The 18142-nt window shown below is 55.8% G+C and overlaps 1 long non-coding RNA gene across 1 annotated transcript; it reads right to left on the bottom strand.

Moving 5' to 3' along the window:
* Positions 1-3515: 3515 nt before the first annotated feature.
* Positions 3516-4005, bottom strand: LOC121018141 (uncharacterized). Its single transcript, XR_005785039.1, has 2 exons — positions 3890-4005; positions 3516-3798 (listed from the first exon to the last, which is right to left on the bottom strand). It is a non-coding gene; the product is annotated as an uncharacterized LOC121018141 (long non-coding RNA).
* Positions 4006-18142: the final 14137 nt, after the last annotated feature.

Genomic DNA, 18142 nt, shown 5'->3' with positions numbered 1-18142 from the left:
CCCGTTGCTTAAGGAGACTCGCAAGGAACATCTGCATGTTGGAGCTTCTAACAAATCCCACAGGTAAGAAAAGTGTTCAGTTTTGTTCAATTCCTATGAGCACACAGAAGGCACAGCGTCACACGTCAAGGGCCAGGCTCCTGCAGACGGCAAGTGAAGAGGCAGACAGCAGGCGCTCCAGGGCAGAGCTGATGCTGTGCATACAGATGCCCCTAACAAATACCAACTGAGTAAACACCTCCTCGATAAGATGCTTGCTTCCCTCTGTGTATCCAGATCAGATTCTTGAGTAGGGAGTGTCTTGTAGCAGAGATTTCCAGGACTGTCTTACACCCAGTCACAGTGCCAGGATTTCATAGCCAGCTTTGAGCCCGACATCACATGGGGCTTCCCTGAGAACGTACGACACAGCTCAGTGCAGGAAATACCCACATGCAGACCCTTCCTGACTCCTCTTCCCTGTTGTCTGTGGGCCAGGCTCACAGGAGGAGACCCCGTGCAGGGTGAGGCTATGAGACAACTCACCATTGGAGCTCATGGGGTAGATCTTCAAACCAGCCCCTCGACCTTGGGCATTAGAAAAAGTGGGACTGTCTTGCTGGGTGGGACCAAGTGTTGGCCTCTCTGCTTACTGAGCTAATTTCTGGGCTGTGAGTCTTAAGGTTTTCTTTGTCACTGCTTCAGCATCATCCCATGACCTTCTGATGCTTTGGTACCCATCTTCCAAGTCTAAGTCATCATTCCAGAAGACCCATTCCCCACTTCACCCAGCCTGTTCCAGATGGTGCCACGTGTCTGGGTGGGCCTTGATGGTGCTTTGACCATTTATCTGTATAGACATCCTCCCAGCCTGTCTTCTCTGGGCCAAGCCCTCAGTCCTGCCCAGGGTGACCACCATGAGATCTGGCACCCCAGAACTACCCCCCAGGGATGGCTGTGGTCTCCTGGAAAGAGTGCCCACTCGATGCTGCCCTTCCTGAAGCACGCCAAGTTAGGGTTTGAGGCTGGTGGAAAGGCACCCAGGTCTCTGAGGAAGGCCAGTCGAGACCCCCACGGGGCTTGTGTAGGACACTTTAGCTTACACAGGACACGATGCCCACCCTGGAGGTTGACGGCTGAGGTTTTCAGCCAGCGTGGGAAGTCTCCGGGGTCAGCAGTCCTGCTGTGTTTGCCCTTCGTAGCCTTTTCTCAGGCTTGTCACCTTCTTTTTTCACATTTGGTCAACAATCCTCTGCCCCATCACAATTTTCTTGGTGTTTGCCCACTGGGGCTGGCTGTCAGCTGGACGAGGGCCAACAAAGCCGCCTGGCCCTGTGAAGCCACAATCGTCCAGGGGTCCCGGCTGGCCCCTGGATCACACACTCATTCTTCACCGCCTTTAATTTACTTCTGACACCAGGAGTCTGGAGTCTCTGGCCTCAGCCGCCCTGTGGGTCCAGCTCCACGGCAACCTCAAACAGGTCCCTCAAACTAATGAGGACTCTGGAGTGGCATCAGGAGGGGCCGCTACCGTGGAGACAGCCCACGGTCACCCAGTTACCGCGGCACCGGCCAGAGTCCTGGGGTCGGCCGCGGGAGGTTTGCATCGTCTGGAAATATCCTGCTTGCTAAACTGTCTGTCTTACTGGCACAGGAGTTGTGCACCGAGCCCCTTGGCTGGCTCCGCGGGCTCTGTCCAGCCCTACCAGATGTCCCCTGAACACGATGATCCCACCGCAGATCTCTGGGGAGAAGAAGGCTCAGGGTAGTGTGGAAAAATATCCTGCTGTGTCCTCTCTGGCCACGGTGACCCGCACCCCACCCCCCCACCCTGGCCGGCTCCCAAGGATGGCACTACCCTGTGTATGCTACGGCCCTCACAGCAGCCAGGCCCCCACAAAGACACCTTCAAATGAGGAGGGAGAGTGGGAAGAAGGAAGGTGTATGGCTGCCCAGGGAAGGGAGTCACGTGATGAAAGTCTACCGCACACCAGATCTCCTCAGTTTCTTGAAGAACAGGTGTCTTCACTAAGGCCCAGAGAGGCCAGGCAACTTGTCCAAAGTTGAACAGCCTGTGAATGGCAGCCCAGAGGTAAGCTAGGAACCAGCCTTTCCAATTTACTATCCCCATGGAGAGTGTGTAAGGAGGCCAGACGCTCACCCTGAGAACACAAACCTGCCAGGTGTCCTCAACACTTACACGTGAGGGGCCTCGATTCTCTGAGACGTGCTGGGACAGGTGCCAGCAGCTTCGGGCGATGCAACCCTTACCACTGCTCCCCCCGGTCAGGGTGCCATTTAGAATAAAAACTGTTGCTGAGGGGAACCTGGCTGGCTCGGTTGGTCACAGCTGTTGCTGAGGGGGTATCCCGTTGAAAAATAGCGTTTGGGTGCAGAGGCTCCAGGACCCCTTTGTGGCCCATTGGAGCTGTGTCCAGCCTCTGTCCCCATTAAAACTTTGGGAGTTTATCACTGAGCAGGGGCAGAGTAGAGGAGCCTTGCCGGGGCCTTTTCACCCTTGAACTTCTAGCAAGTTCATAACACAACTGACCCTGCCAGCTGTCTTCACCATTGGGAAGTAGCAAATTTCCAAAGCTGAAAAGATTTTCCTCACTGCTATCATTACATGCTGTGACTTTTAATGTCACCATGCAAAAATTGAATGGGGCCTCAGGTCCAGGAGAGCCCAGACCTGAGTGAGACTTGGACAAACTCACAGAAATAGAGACCCTTGAGTTGGCCTGAATCATTTGGGCTCCTACAAAAGACACCAGTATCCCACCTGTACTCAGCCCTCAGCTGCTCAGATGTTCAAACAGAAATCCAGCATTGAAGGGCTTGAGTGTATGGGTAGGAGGCCAGTACCCCCCACCCTCACTGCTGGCCTGAAGTTCCTTAGGGAGGTAAAGGTGGTCTGAAGAAAGTTCCTCCAAGGCTTTTGGTTTGAGAGAGGGAAGCCACTGATTGAGGAGGGGACACTTCTGTTTTGCTATGTCTTCCTTCCTCTAACCCCCTTTGTGTGTCATGACACAAAAGAAATGTGAGTTTTCAGGTCAGAATTCACAATAGTGTTGGGGCACCGTGGCTCAGTCGGTTGAGCATAGGACTCTTGATTTCGGCTCAGGTCATGATCCCAGGGTCATGGGATCGAGCCCTGAGTCAAGCTCCGTGCTGAGCCTAGAGCCTGCTTAAGATTCTCTCTCTCTCTCCTCCTGCCCCTCTCCCCCGTTCACTTTCTCTCTCACACACACACAAATAAAATAAACATTTTTTAATTTAAAAAAAAAAAGAAGAGGGGTGCCTGGGTGGCTCAGTCGGTTAAGCGGCCAACTTCAGCTCAGGTCATGATCTCGCTGTCCGTGAGTTCCAGCCCCGCGTCAGGCTCTGTGCTGACAGCTCAGAGCCCGGAGCCTGTTTCAGATTCTGTGTCTCCCTCTCTCTGACCCTCCCCTGTTCATGCTCTGTCTCTCCCTGTCTCAAAAATAAATAAAACGTTAAAAAAAATTAAAAAAAAAAAAAAAAAGAAGAATTCACAATAGTGTCATGTGTCACCTTTAAAGCCATTTTGCAGAGTCCTGCTAAAGCCCGCCCTTGGGCTGGTGTGCACGTTTCTGAAGCAACACAAGGCTGAGTGCTCAGCCTTCAAGACAGAGCCACCAGCTGTTGGTAGCCTTCCAGCTGTTGCTCATGCTCGTCACTCGACACCGCAACCCCAGGGTACTGAGCGTCCCAACACTCACCACCTCCCCCTTTCCAAGTTGAAGGGACTCTCCCCCGCATGGTGGGTCATGGAGAGCCCTGGGTCCTCATGGGCAACATCTGTAGAGGAGGAGGAGAAAACGTCTCATGTGCTTGCTGAGCAGTGGGACCCTCAGTTCCGGGACTGCCTGGAGAGAGGGGCATTCCTTACCGGTACTGTTTGGAGTTTCAGGACCACTGTCTTGTGAGTAACACAGTTGCTTATAATTAAGTGGCTGTTAAATGTCTAAATAGCAGTCTTCCAGGTGTTGAAATCTAGCTTAGCCCTAAGTGTCTAACCTCCAGTTTAGCCAAGACCTGTGTGCTTAACCTGTTTAGACTCAAACCAGCCGGCCTCAGGGAAATGTCACAATGGTTTGGTGACTGACCTGTTTCCAGTTTGGCTGCCGCTTTCAGAGGTGAAACCCCACTCACACAAAGGCTGTGAAATCCAAAGGAGAAGAGGGAGCTAGAGAGATATTTGGCTCTCAAGGTGGAGTATTTTTGCCCCGGGGGAAAGGTACTGGGACTCCCAGACTCTTCTAAAACTCTACAGAAGGCTCCGTGCTAACAGACAGGCATTGAAATATCATCCTGCGCTTATCAACAGGGGCACAAGTCCTTGTCACGTCGAAGCCAGTTGCGAGACAGTGAAATGTTTTTCGCTATTCTTTGAATTTTCAAGCTCAGATCAAAAGCCCCGATTCCTTCTGGGTGCCTGGCCTGCAACAGAACAGGTGGCCATCAGGCAAATGGGGCTGCTGGCACTGACTTTGTGACTCCAACCACCAGAGCTCCCAAAGGCCGGGGCCATCCCCTAAAAGGTAAACCAAGCCCCTCACGTGACCTCCTGAAGGAGAACTATTGCCTCTGGGATGTGGGGCAGTGGGAGCTGTCAGGCCCTGAGCTGTCCCCTGGAGTCTGGAAGTGACTCAGGCCCACCCCCAGCTCTGACCCATATGGTCCCTTCCCCTTAGCAAGCCTGACTACATTCCTATCTCTTCCAAAGACCTTGGCTGCAGACCTTGACCACTTGGCCCTCCCGTGACCCCCCACCCCACCCTTCAGGGGTGTGATTACACCCCATCAGGGGACATCTGGATGGCTGTTCCAGTCAGAGCACTGTTAGTTCTGCCCGTGCGGCTCACAGGTCAGCTCCAGGCGCCAGACAGGGCACCTGCAAGGGTGCGTGCTCCATCGTGAGTGCAAATGAATGGACGTGACTTTGCAACTCAAATATAGCTGTTTACGAAAACAACATAGCATAACTTTTAAAAATGAAATAGTCATCTTAAACCTAGGAAATATTGCAAGGTGACAGCTAATTATATAGCTCCTTTCTCACTGTCTCCGCTCCTCCTCCCTCCTGTCCCCATGTCTTGGGAGGACCAATGCCAGAGGGGAAGGGGAGTATTCCAGTGTCACACTGTAAGCCTGTGGTTCTCTCTAGTGTCCGGTAAACAAAAGGAGGTGTGCAGCCCTCGGGGGCTTTGATGCTCTGGCCTCAGGGAACTCTGCAAACAGCTTTTCTTTTTAATTGAGGTAAAATCTACAGCTAAAATAAACTGTTTTAAGCATTTTGAAGTGTATAATTCAGGCGCGCCAGGGTGGCTCAGTGGGGTAAGCGTCCGACTCTTGGTTTCCACTCAGGTCATGATCTCATGGTTTGTGAGATCGAGACCCTTGTCGGACTCTCTGCACTGGCAGTGCAGAGCCTGCCTGGGATTCTGTCTCTTTCGTCCCCTCCCCGTTCATGCTCGCGCTCTCTCAAATTAAAGAAGTAAAAATAAAAAAATAAAGTGTATAATTCAGTGACATTTGGTGCGTTCACAATGTTGTGCAATCGTTGCCTCTTTCTAGTTCCAAAACATTGTGATCACATAAAAGAAAACCTGTGCCCATCAGCACTCATTCCCCAGCCCCAGGCAGCCACCAGTCTGCTTCCGTCTCTTCTTTCCCTACTCTGGACCCTTCATATTAATGGGATCACATGATGCGTGGCCTTTGTGTCTAGCCCTTTTCACTTACAGCACATTTCCAGGGTTCACCATGCTACGACGCCTACCAGTGAGCCACCCCTCTTAGGGCCAAGCAATGCTCCATTGTATGTAAGTCCCATGTTTTGTTCCTGGGAGCAGCTGCTTTCACCCTCAGAGAGGGACGTGGCCCACCTGCTCGGCTCTGCCTTAGCACCTGGCGCCATGGACCAGTGGACTGTCCCAGGTAGGGAGCAGGGTCTGTGGGAGCTGGAGCAGTCAGGGAGGGTCTGACCAATAGCGTCTGGGTGTTGGACCTTCATCATTTTCCTGTAATCCATCTGGAGAGAGGACTGCTGGTGTCTGGATCCCACGACGATGTTACGGAGACCGCCAGCTCTCAGTAGCAGAATAAACTAGAATCTGTCCTCACTAGGTTGTGCCCTTGCCCTGCCGATGAATCAAAGACAAAAACTGTACATTTAATTTGTCTGTGTGGGGAAAACATTGAGTAAAATATTCCTAAAGTAAGAGTGCAAACACTAACACCTTGAGGAGAAAACAACCTTGGAGGCTCTTCTAGACCACTGGTTTCCAAGCATGACTCACATGATACGTGTGCGTCTTGGGTTCTCCTCGGTAGCCAGGGCGAAGGGCCGGAGAAGGCGTTTCCTCCCCAAGAGTGTGAGCAGACATTGGGGTCACACACCCTTCCTGGCCACCCGCCCAAGAGCCTCGTGCAGGGACCACGTGCTTCAGGCTCTGGAGCCCCCACCTCCTCCCCGAAAACCCTGCCACACTCCTGGGTCTCAGAGAGCTGGCCTAGACCAGCTTCTTCTCCAGGAGAACGAACCACCGTCCGTTCCAACCCCCAACAGCCTCTTCCTCTGCAATAACGTCAGACACCCTGCAGGCAGCCTTCGCGGGGGACACGCTGCCCACGGGTGGGGGGCTGCATTTGATGTTGCCCTGAGCTGCATGAATAGCTTTTTATGGTCCCCCCACGCTGGACTCAGCCAGAATGTCAAATGGTAATTAGCAGCAGACCCAGCTCTGTCCCTAGTGATATTATCATCAGACTTCTTGGGTTTCAAAGTGAGCAGCCGACATGAAACGGCAGCAGACTGGCCTCCATGATGGGCCTGGTGGGGTTTGAACAGTATGGGGCCCAGGATGCCCAGAGCTGGGGACTCCAGGAGGGAAGAGGAAGGCCCTTGTGTGGGGCAGGCAAAGCCGAAGGGGCACCACGGGGCTCTTGGGGTCTGGAAGTGGCCAGTGTGATGCCCATGGGCCCTCAGCCTGGTTATGATGCCAGCTGTCACCTGCTTTCCATGGCCTGTCACACGGCACCCCCAACCGCAGCCCTTCGTCCTCCCAGGCTGGCCAGAAGGAAGGGACTCTGCATGTGTTCCTCTGGTTCTAGTTTCCTTGTTATTACAGTAGAAGTATTGGGGGCACAGGCTGGTGTCCCCTCTCAGGCAGAGGCCATGCTCATAAAGTTGAAGAGGCTTTGGCGGAAGAGAGGCCCGGGCCACACTCCAGTGGGTGTGTGGTGAGGGCAGACGTGACCCAAAACCCCATGCTCTCACCTCCCCTCTCTAGACTCTTCCTGTAGACCAGGAAAAGGTTTTGCATCTCAGATGTGTTGCTACAAGTCGTGACCCCTCGGGGGCCCAGAGCACTAGGCCCCACTGGCCCCCCCATCCATGGAAACCGGCAGGATGGGGCCGGGAGGGGGCCGCGTCCTGCCTCCTCAGGCACCAAGGGCTGACACTCTGGGGTTTGTGAGAAGAAAAGGATGAGAGGAGCAAGACATTCACGGTGGTGTTATTCATAATTCAAGGAAAGGAGGAGGTTTAAACCCTAAATCCATTGACTGTATCCACAAAATAAAATTCTACGGTCATGAAAATATGTTTGCAAGACATTAAGTTTTAAAAATCAACCCAGAAAACAGATATATACTGTGACCCTAACTTTGAAAAGCCTGAAAATGTATCTGTATGTGTATACAAGTAGACAAAATTATCTACACCAAAAGATTAAAATAGATCATCCCTGGGTCACGAACAATGGGTACTTTGATAAGTAGGAGAACAATAGTCATTTTGTGATTTTAAAAACCAGGCTTCTCAACTCAAAAGTGGCTTAGGGAGGGGTCCCACACCCTCTGACCCAGGACAGGCCAAGCCACACCTCCCAGAGACTCACAGGTCAGGTTCCAGCATCTCACAGGAGGCTCATCGTGGGAGTGGGGAGAGGAGCCCTCGGAGGGGCCACACAGGCTCCTCCAGGGCACCCGCTGCTCCGGCAGCTCTCAGGGCCAGGTCTGGACTCCCCGGCTCCCCATCCCCACTCTTGCAGGACACCAGCCCAGGTGCAGACCCCATGGCTTCTCCCCAGGGCCCCTGCTTGTCCTATCCAGCTTTGAAGCACATCTTGTTCTGTTGGGTCAGACTTTGGGAACTTTTGCTAATGCCTGGCTACTTCTACTCCAACGTTCTGCGGGCCACGCTTCTATCAGTTACGAGAAAAAAAGGGAAATTAATCCCCCTTGAGAACTCACTGCCCCGAGTGTGCAGACCCAGAGAAACAAAAATGGTGCGTGTGGTCAAACCACGCACAGGGGCCAGAGGCCCTGGGCCCCGGCTATGGCTCTGGAAAACAAGGGAAGCCTTGGCCTTGACCGACCCAGCAAGAGGCCCCTCCTTCCAAGAGTCCCAGCTCGGCCATGGAGCCCTTGCCATCTCTTGCCTGCTCTCAGCCAGTAGAGGAACCATTGGGGGAAGAGGGCAAACCCCAGCGCCCCTCTGTGTCAGGCGGGCTGTGGCCCAGGGCACAAGTGCACAGGGGTGACATGTGCCACCCAGGAGGGTGCTCTCCAGCCGCAGCACCTGGGCTGACAGTGTCAATTTGCTTGCTCATTTGTTGTTGGAGAAAAGACGCCCGGACTCAGGATGGCGTGGCTGGTGGGATGTGGATCCCCAACGGTGAAAGCTTGAGGACTTGCACACGGCCAGCTCTCCGAAATCCCGAGTCTGTAGAATTCAACAGGAAAATGAGAACATTTGGAAGAGTAAATGCAAGAGATGATGGATCTCTGCATGGAGAGAATGGAAGAGAACATTTGGAAGGTTTTGTTTTGAACAAAACCTTGTTCACAGCAACATTATTCACGACGTGGAAGCAGCCTGAGTGTCCAACGAGGTCTGGATGGATGAACAAAATGTGGAACATAATTCAGTGGAGTATGACTCAGCCATATAAAGGGGTAAGTTCTGACACACTGCAATGTGGATTGAGGACCGAAGGGACACACCCTGCATAATTACTAAGCTCATGGGGGGCCCCTGGAGGAGTCATACCCGAAGCGACAGAAAGTGGGTGGGGGGGGCAGGGCAGGGGGAGGGGGGAGCTGGGGGTTAGCGGGGACAGCGTCCACTTTCCGAGACAGAGTCTGGAGACGGACAGTGGTGGAGGCTGCACCCAAGAACGCGCGTGTGCTCCATGCCCACGAACTGTGGCTTCAAGTGGTTAGGACGGAAAATTTTATGTTGTGTGTATTTTACCACATAAAAACTGTAAACTATACATGTGCCCCCAACTATGTGAGTGTGTGCACAAACATACACAAACTCGTGGCTCAAGCAGTTCTGAAAGACGTGCACCCGGAGGTTAGCGGTCGACGGCTCTGGGTGCTGAGATAATGCTACTCCCCCTGCTTTGCTGTGACTTCCAAGTTCTCTAAAAGGGGCGGGCAGCGCTTTGACAATGGAACAGAAGTTATAAAATGCACATCTCTCCCCAACTGGGCCTGCCTCGCTGCCCTTTCTGCCTGTTCCACACAATGGGGTCATTCAGCCGCTCTGCCCGCGGCCCGCACACACTCCGCAGTGCCCTGGGTCCCTCTGCCATAAACCAGCCTGGGGTTGAGCACCACCCCGGCCACCGCCTCCTTCCTCCTGCCCCTTGGGGCTGCAGCAGGCCTATGTCGTGCCCGCCCAGTCCCCGGAGGACAGTGACCAAGGCAGTCCTGGGGACCAGCCTGCGTGTTTCATCTCCTGAAGGGACAGCTGTGGCCCTTTGCTGTCGCCTCGGCTCTCGGTAAGGCAAACGGAATCAGTGGCATTCACTGGGTTTATTACGCATATTCCCCAAATGCACAATTATCTTTCTACAAGGCACATTCTTGGTGTCTTGCCATGCCTTCGTGCCAGAACCCCAGACCGTCCTCCCGCATTCCTGGACCGTGACACCACCACACCGCAGCCTGCTGCACTTGGCCAGATGCGCTCGGAGCCGCTCACCGTGCCCAGCCAGGCTTGGGGAAGGATGTACACACAGGCAGGGACAGAAGCCACAAGGACAAGGGGCTGTCTGGTGCACCGCTGGCTGGAGACTCCAGAGCCCAGGCTCGGCCCTTCCCGCCTGTGGCAGAACCGGGCCCTGTGGTGGCCATTGTTCCAAGGGCCCTGGGGTGACCACCCTGCTTCCTGTTCTGTAGAAGAGAGGCCCCACTGGGCCTGGGGTCTGAGGGCAGCCAGCAGGACTGGGGAGGGCCCCTCCTCCTGGCTCTGAGCTCCATTGCAAGGGGCCGTCCAGGGGCTCTGTGCATGAAGCCAGAAGGGTAAAAATGCACCCCCCTTTGGTCTGCCATAGCCAATTGATCAGGGACCTCTGAGCTGTTGGGACCAGCTCTGTGGCCTTGGGCTGGCAGCACACCCCTCTGTAGGTGGCTTCTTCCTTCGATAAACGAAGGTGACGGTGGCACATGTCTCCTTGGGTGCTTGTGCTGCAAACGGAACGAGGGTCCCTGGTGTGTGCCCAGCAAGACACCCTTGGCACAAATAAGTTCAGGCAGTTGTGGGGTCTGGTCTGTCACGCTGGAGGAGAAGAGGGCTGCCCCCTTCAACCATGACCCTCACAGCCCTCTGTCGCCACTGCTCCAGGAGCAAGCAAACCCCCCCCCCACCCCAGCCACACACACACACACACACACACACACCTCCGGTGCTGGCCTTGTCCTCCTTCCAAAACACTAGCTCTGTCGCAAAATTCCCTGTTCAGAGCTTACCTAGGAAGCACTTTAACATCGGGTTTATCTCAGAGGACGAGGCTTCTGACTTTCCAACTTTTCTCTCACAGCATGTTTTCATGCGTGTTTGAGATTTTTAAAGTGCTATTTAAAAACTCCCAGCAACTCCCTATCCCTCTCGTCTGCACTGCTCAGCCTGGCCCGACACTGCCCCCCCACACTCGGGCCGTGCCCCACCTCTGCTCCAGCTGCCCACCATCCCACCTTCCATCTGGGGGCTCTCCCCGCACAGCTGAGCCCCCCTGGAGCATTCCTCACTCTCTGCTGGGCTCCCTGGAGGGGCCACAGGTGACAGCAGGGAAAAAAACTGGGCCTGGGGGAGAACTTTTGTCCCACACTCTCCAGGCCTCCCCTCCCTCCTGATCTGCACATCCTTTAGGATCCCTCATCGGGCTCTGCCCCCAGGGGGGAGCCCCTAGGAAAAGCCCCAGGAGGAGCTCCCGAGATCAGAGTGTGAGATGGCAGAGGAGACCAGAAGCAGCAAGCATTCGAGGAGGGGGATGTGGCCACCCAGCCCCCTTTGGGCTTTCTGTAAGGCTCGGCCTTCAGTGGTTTCCACTGAGGCCAAGGTTCCTGTGGCTGTGGGGCCCCCTCTCCCTGGGCCAGTGGTCACTCCTGCTTTGTCCCTGTCCGGTTTGCCGGGTTCTCCCACAGTCCATGTCTTATGCCTGGACCCAAGGTGCCGTGTGCTGACCTCAGGCATCACTGCTCAGATGAGAGAGAAGGAGGCTGTGCCTCCCTGCTGAGCAGCATCTGGGCATCTGGGGGTCATCCTGTGTCCCGTGCCCCACACATCCGGGGTCATCTCCTTTCCTGTGCCCCCACACACATCTGGGGGTCGTCTCAGCTCCTGTGCCCCCGCACACCTGGACCTTCGAGTCTGCCCCACCTGGACCAGTGCACAGCCCCTGCAATCTGCAACCAGCACACACGGATGCCCCTCCAGAGGTGGGGGCAGTTGCCGGTGTCCAGCCGCCAAGAAAAACAAGACAACAGAGTTCACCTCCCCAGCTGCCCCAGCCTCCCCCAAAGGGCCAAGCACACGTAAGACAGGAAGCAGTGCACCTGATAGCTGGACCTGTTCACCCACATCTCACAGGACGCCACCTCATGAGGAAACACCAGCCAAACCCTTGATTTCAAATGGGTGGAGTCAGAAACGCCTCTCTTGGGAGCTGGGGCCCCGGCAAAGTGCTTCCACCTGGGGACTGAGGGGGGGCCAGCCAAGGGCCCCCCCAACTCGTCCTCCAGCCCTTGGCTCGGGAGTGGTCCCAACTCTCCCCACATGGTGCAGGGTTTATAAGCTCATACCCCGAAGATGCTACTGGCTCACACATGTGCAGTCAGCCTGCGTCCCGCCTTTTTTCCCTACTCCACGTCAAATGCTAATATAGGTGGGTGTTTGGTAGTGAGAGCTAGGCAGGACAGCTGTCCCCCTCCCGCACACCTGGTGAGGTAGGGGTCAGAGGTCACATGGTTTTCATTAAGGATGCTTCCTTCATGTGGCCACAGAGGGGTCCACTGCCCTGAGGACGGATGGAGGGAACTCATGGACCTTTCCCTGTTCTCTTTTGCAAAGGCTGCCCTTCCCTTTCCCAGTGCCTCAGGACAGCAGAGTCTTGAAGGGAAGCTGCTGGAGAGTAGGACCGGTCCCGAGCCGGAGAGGCGAGCCCCAGACCCCCAAAAACCAGCCCTCCTGGGAGAGCCAGGCGGTGAACAGAAGCGACTGCCTGGGACCCAATTGCCCAGTGCTGATCTCAGCTCCCACACACAGACAGTGGGGAGACCGAGACACAGACAGGCGGGGCTTCCCAGGCCAAACACAATACCAAAGGCAGAGCCTACCCTCCCCAGGTACCAGCCTCGCTCAGGTGTGGGCACATCTTGGCTGTACTTAGGGTCCTTCAGGAGAGGAGCCCCTGGAAGGACACAGCCCAGAGGAGGCTACCCCACTGGAGGCAGCTGATCAGGGGATTTCCTCCCTCCCCTGCCTGAGGGAGGACCAGCCACAGTTGGCCCCAGCAGGACTGTGGAGCCTTGGATCTGGCTCCCGACTTGGCGTCTGTGTATGGTTGACGAGCCCACAAGAGATCCCTGGATAGGGTGCAGGTACAGCACGTGTCTGCACTCCCCCACAGCTGGGTGCTGCCTACCTGGACGTGACCACATTGGAAAGAGGACCACACAGCTCTCAGGGTGAGACTGTTCATCACCACCCCAGGGAGCCACAGGTGTAGGACTTCACAGGACCTCCACCAGCCCACATACTCCCCTAGAGGGCCTCCGGGGCTCCCTGGTGCTCGAGTGGCACAAAAGGTGACAGAAGGCCCAGAGACACACGCCACTCTCCCACAGCCAGTGCCAGGGCCTGCCCCCGCCCCCAGCAAGGATTGTCCTTTTGTGTCGCTACCCTGGTCCACGCAACCTTGCAGCATCACAGGAAAGGCCACATCACACAGTGGTCATATCAGGCCACCTGCTCTGGGGCCATGCCAGGTGCAGCCATTTAGCCTGGAAGTGCCCTCCTCTCACCCTGGCTGCTCTGGCTGGGTGAACACCCCCTGCTGGAGCCCCTCGAGCTGGCCGGGCCGATCGCTGATCACACGGGATCACATGGGAACCTTAGCGGAAACCCAGCAGAAAATACTTCTCCCAAGATGTCACCAGCTAAGGAGACATGTGGACGCGGTGTTGTAGCAGAAAAATGGCAACCCCATCGAAAAGCAGACGCGGGGGTTTTTCCTCATGGTAGTTTTTTATTTGTAGGGCAGGCCCTGGGCAGGAGGGAAGGACACCCACCCCACACCTCTCCGCTCCCCACATGGGTTTCTTCTCCAATCCTCTGTTATCCACACAAAGGCGCAAGTGCCTAATGAAAGTGGAAACCCCAGGTGGTTCTTAGGGCCTCCCTGGGTTCGAGGCCAGCCCAGAGAGCCCTGAGGAGGACACTGCAGGCAAGAGTGGTCAGCAGGCTCCTCCGGGCGCTGTCCTGCGGCTAGTATGACTTCATCCACCCCTCACCTTTGCTGGCATGAACTAGTCCATCCTAATTGGAGTGTGGCAGAAACACCAGGGCCCGGACCACCCTGCCCCCCACGGCTGCACCCCCACAGCCCTGCTCCTTTGCCCTCAGCCTTCACGTGATCACACTGCCAGGCACTGGAGGGATATGGGCACACAGAACCTGTAGGGCAACCAGCCAAGGAGGCAGAGGGAAGAGGGAGGCAGGCCCCCAAGGGAGGGCTGTGGGGTCCCAGGACTTAGCATGGTGTGACCCCAGCCGGGCCTCATCTCCTTCCAGCTGTGCCCTCGTCTGGAGCTCCTGAGCCTAGATCAAGCCACAGAGAGGGTTTTTGTCAGGTGGGTTCACCTCTGACAGGTACCACAAGAGGGCAGGCCTCAAGGGCCCCCACTGGAGACCCCTCCAAGGTGTGGGCTCAGGCCAGCAATCCCAGACTCCCAGCCCAGCAGCAAGCCAAAGGAGCAGGACTGGGGTCCAGACAAGACCCACAAAGAGCTGGAGAAGCCACGTGTCCTGTTCAAGGCATTGCGGTGGCTGGCACCAGGGCCGCTTGCCAGCCACCATTCACCCCACAGGTTCAGAACAACGGCTGCCTCTGAAACACCGGCCCCTGCAGAAGTCAGGAGGTGGGAGGAGAATGGCCCGGGATGCGGGGAGCAGAAGCAGACTGGGCTTCCGCTAGGTAGCAGTCAGGCAGAGTGGGCACTGAGAAGGCAGTCTGGCAAGTGTGGGGTCCCTGCTGCTCAGCCCCTGCAGGTGTTCACAGGTGGCTGTGCCCATGTGGCCTCTGGAAGCTAGGTTGTGGTCAGGACAGAGGGTGCCTGGACCGTTTCCTTCCACCTGCGTCTGAGTTCCTGCCGTTGACGAAGATGATGCTGTTGGACATGGGTAGGAGGGGGCCGCCTGCCAGGTCCTGTCTGAACACTCTCTCCTACTTCATGAGCCTCTTCTCATGGGCTTCTGCAAGCCCCCCCCCCAGCCACCTTGGACCCCGGCCACTGTCACCGTGACTGGCTGGGGCTGCAGGACCAGAGGAGCCACATAGCCTGTGGCTGGGCACGCTGACTTGTGGCCAGGTACTGGGTCTCTTGACTATTTTACACTGTCCATATTTTATTTCCCTCTGTTTTCAATAGAACTTCTTTCTGGACATTTTAGTCCACTCAGCAATACTGAAAGGAGAACGCAAGGGGTCTTTGCTCTTTCTGGGCTAGAACCGGGAGGAGGGCCTCGTGCTCCGTGCCAGGGTGGAGTGGGGCTTGGGGCCGCAGGGACCCTCCTCTCCCACCCCCGGGTCCTTGGCACACAGGAGCACAAAGGACTCCGGCCGGGGGTGGGGGGTGGGGGGGAGGGACGGGGGAGTTGGCTGGGAGCCTGGAGGCCCCTGTGCGTTCACTCGCATACACACAGACGCACAGACGCACAGGCTCCTTGATGCCCGCCGCCTTTCTGGCACAGAGGTCCTGTTTCTCTGCCGTGCCCTCCCTCCCCCTCACACACAGCCCTCGAGGGAGTTTTGGGTTTTGTTTTTTTAGCATTTTTTCTTGTTGCCCCTGATCGAATTGATGACCAGGAAGTATGTGGCTTGGTAAGCAAAATGCTTCTGAAGACAGAATTCCAAAGCCCCCGGCAGCCGTGACCTCACCACACGGATATGCACCAAACCACGGCTGTTTTTATAAATTGCCACCCGCCCGGGGGCAGCGCACAATGGCCAGTGTTGACACTGGATTCCGCACGTTCTCAACAGCCCCCACCCCCACGTGGCTCCTGCACGAGGTGCTGCGTTCCCTGAACAGTCTGGTTTCCACCCTTTGAAGCCTGGTCGTAGCCCTTGTGTTATCACGTGTCGTCCCCACCCCCAGACCTGACCTCCTCCTTCCCCCCTGGGCGCATGGGTAGACCCTCGCCTGTGACTGAGTGTTGCACCCCAGGGCAGGTGCCTGGGGCTCAGGGGGTTCTTCCGTGAGGAGTAGGACCGGAGCTTCTACTGTGCCCCAGGCCCCGCACGCCGCCCTGGGAACAGAGGCCCCTGCCCTCCTCCCAGGACTCAAGGCCCCCATATCCCACGTCTAGGGTTGTCCTGGTGGGAAGGTACCTGGGAGAGGAGAGACAGGGAGGGGGTGTTCATGGCGCCAGGGCTTTGGCCACTGTCCCTCCCCTGGGAGGGCTCTCTGGGACCCTTTGGACCTGCTGCCCTTGGCCTCTGCTCAAGGCTGACCCCACAGGCACACACAGAGCGACAACCCCACCTGTGCCTTCCCCATTCATTTGTCTTCACGGCACGTCACCACCTGCCATCTGGAAGGGAGTCTGCAAGCCAGCAGGACCCCTGGGGTGCCACACACAGTAGGGCCACACCCAGCATTCACTGAAGGGGTGTCAGTTCACAACTCTGGGGTCTCAAAGCTCCCCTGGGGCCTCCCCAGTTGTGACCACACAAAGCAGCTGGAGAAGGGGCAGCGTGACTGATCTCACTGATTAACGCGGTTCCCTGTCACATGATGCCTAGAACCAGTGCCTACGCAGATAGCTGCCCCAAATTTTACCCTGACAGCCCAGCCGCACCAGTTCCCACCACACAGGCCTGGACTGAACAGTTTAATCAATTAGTGAGACGGACGCCTCGTGTCAGCTGCAGCCCTGGTGAAGGGATCCCAGCCCCCACCCGTGGGACACACTGGCCTTCTCCCTGGGTCCCTGGCTTCCCCAAGAGGGTGCAGCCCCGGGAGCAGGTCTGGGAACCTGGCCCTCAGCTCCAGCTGGACGCTCAGTCAGGTGGTGCCAGGCCCTCCCTGCAGCCGGCTTTCCTTCCAGAACCCAAGTGGTAGAGTCAGGAGGGGCCAACAGACTTATGCAACCATCTCTACTTGTGGACAAGGACAGTGGACGTGACCCGACAGGAGTGAGGTCACAGGGACCCTGATCCAGGGAGCCCAGATTCCCTCCCCACCAGCTTCCTCAGCCTTGCACACACCCACACACCCACAGATGTACATACATACTCCACACATCAATTTCTGCCTGGGGCGGGGGGGGGAGGGGGCAGTGTTCATTCTCACAGCATTGGCACAGGGAAGCCCATCCTGCAGAGACTCAGGTCTGGAGCCTCCCCCTACTGTGTCCAGGTGGAGGTCAGGGTCAGGGTCAATATGAGTGCATGTGCACATGTGTTCAAGCATGTGTGTGTATGTGTGTGCACGTGCGCAAGCACATGTGCATGAGTGAGAGTGCATGCAAGCATGTGTGCGAGCATGTGTGTGTAAGCACATGTACACCTTAGCATGTGTACAAGCATATTTACCTGTGTGCACGTGTGACAGCATGTGTGAGAATGTGCATGTGAGCACCTGTGCAAGCATGTGTGTGCAAGCACATGTACATAGGCATGAGAGTGTGTGTGCAATCATATTTACTTGAGTGCATGTGTGAGAACATTGTGAGAGTGCGCATGTGAGGACGTGTGAGCATGAGTGTGCAAGCACACATACACGTGATATCGTGTGTATGAGCATATTTATGTGTGTGCATGTGTGAGAGCATGTGAGGGTGTTCATGAGACCACTGTGCAAGCATGTGTGTGCAAGCACATGTACACCTGAGAGCATGTGAGCATATTTACGTGTGTGCATGTGTGAGTGTGCAGGTGAGTACATGTGCAAGAATGTGTGTGCAAGCACATGTACATAGACATGAAAGCGTGTGTACAAGCATATTTACCCATGTGTATGTGTGAGTGTGCATGTGAGCACGTATGCAAGCGTGTGTGTAAGCACATGTACACGTGAGACCGTTGTGTGGGCATATTTACGTGTGTGCGTGTGTGTGAAAGCACATGTGTGCACGTGACCATGTGTTCATATGTCTCTGTGTTCCACTGTCTCTGCCTCCATTTCCACCCCTCCCCGGTGTCTAGGTGTGAGTGACCTACTCCCTCTCTGCCACCACCTTACCGGAAGCTTTAGGCACAACCACACCAGCTGCGCGTGTCCTGACAATTCCCATTCTGCCTGGAGATAAAGACCCTTCCTCGCAGCATGAGGACACCAGAAATTTGCTCAATATCAACAGCCAAGAGGCTGTATGTTTCAAAGCCTGGCTTTGGTGAGTGGGAAAGGCCAGCAGGAAATAAGGCAAATCTGGCCTGATATCCTCTGACTTTCTTTCTAAAAAAAGGGCGGAGCTGCAGGTCACTGGCTTCAGACACTGACCCCGGTGGTAATCTGGTGTATCTTGTCTTCTTGGTGCCATATATTCTGGGATGAAAACCTGCCAAGGGGGCCCAGGCAGCGTGCTCACACTGTGAGCCTTGTGTCCCCTGGTCCAGTGGGC

Source organism: Herpailurus yagouaroundi, unplaced genomic scaffold (assembly GCF_014898765.1).
Source record: "Herpailurus yagouaroundi ecotype Mexico unplaced genomic scaffold, PumYag 217, whole genome shotgun sequence".
In the NCBI taxonomy this organism is placed as follows: Eukaryota; Metazoa; Chordata; class Mammalia; order Carnivora; family Felidae; genus Herpailurus; species Herpailurus yagouaroundi.
Note: the sequence above shows the minus strand (reverse complement) of the source record. Positions and strands in the feature narration are given on the sequence as shown.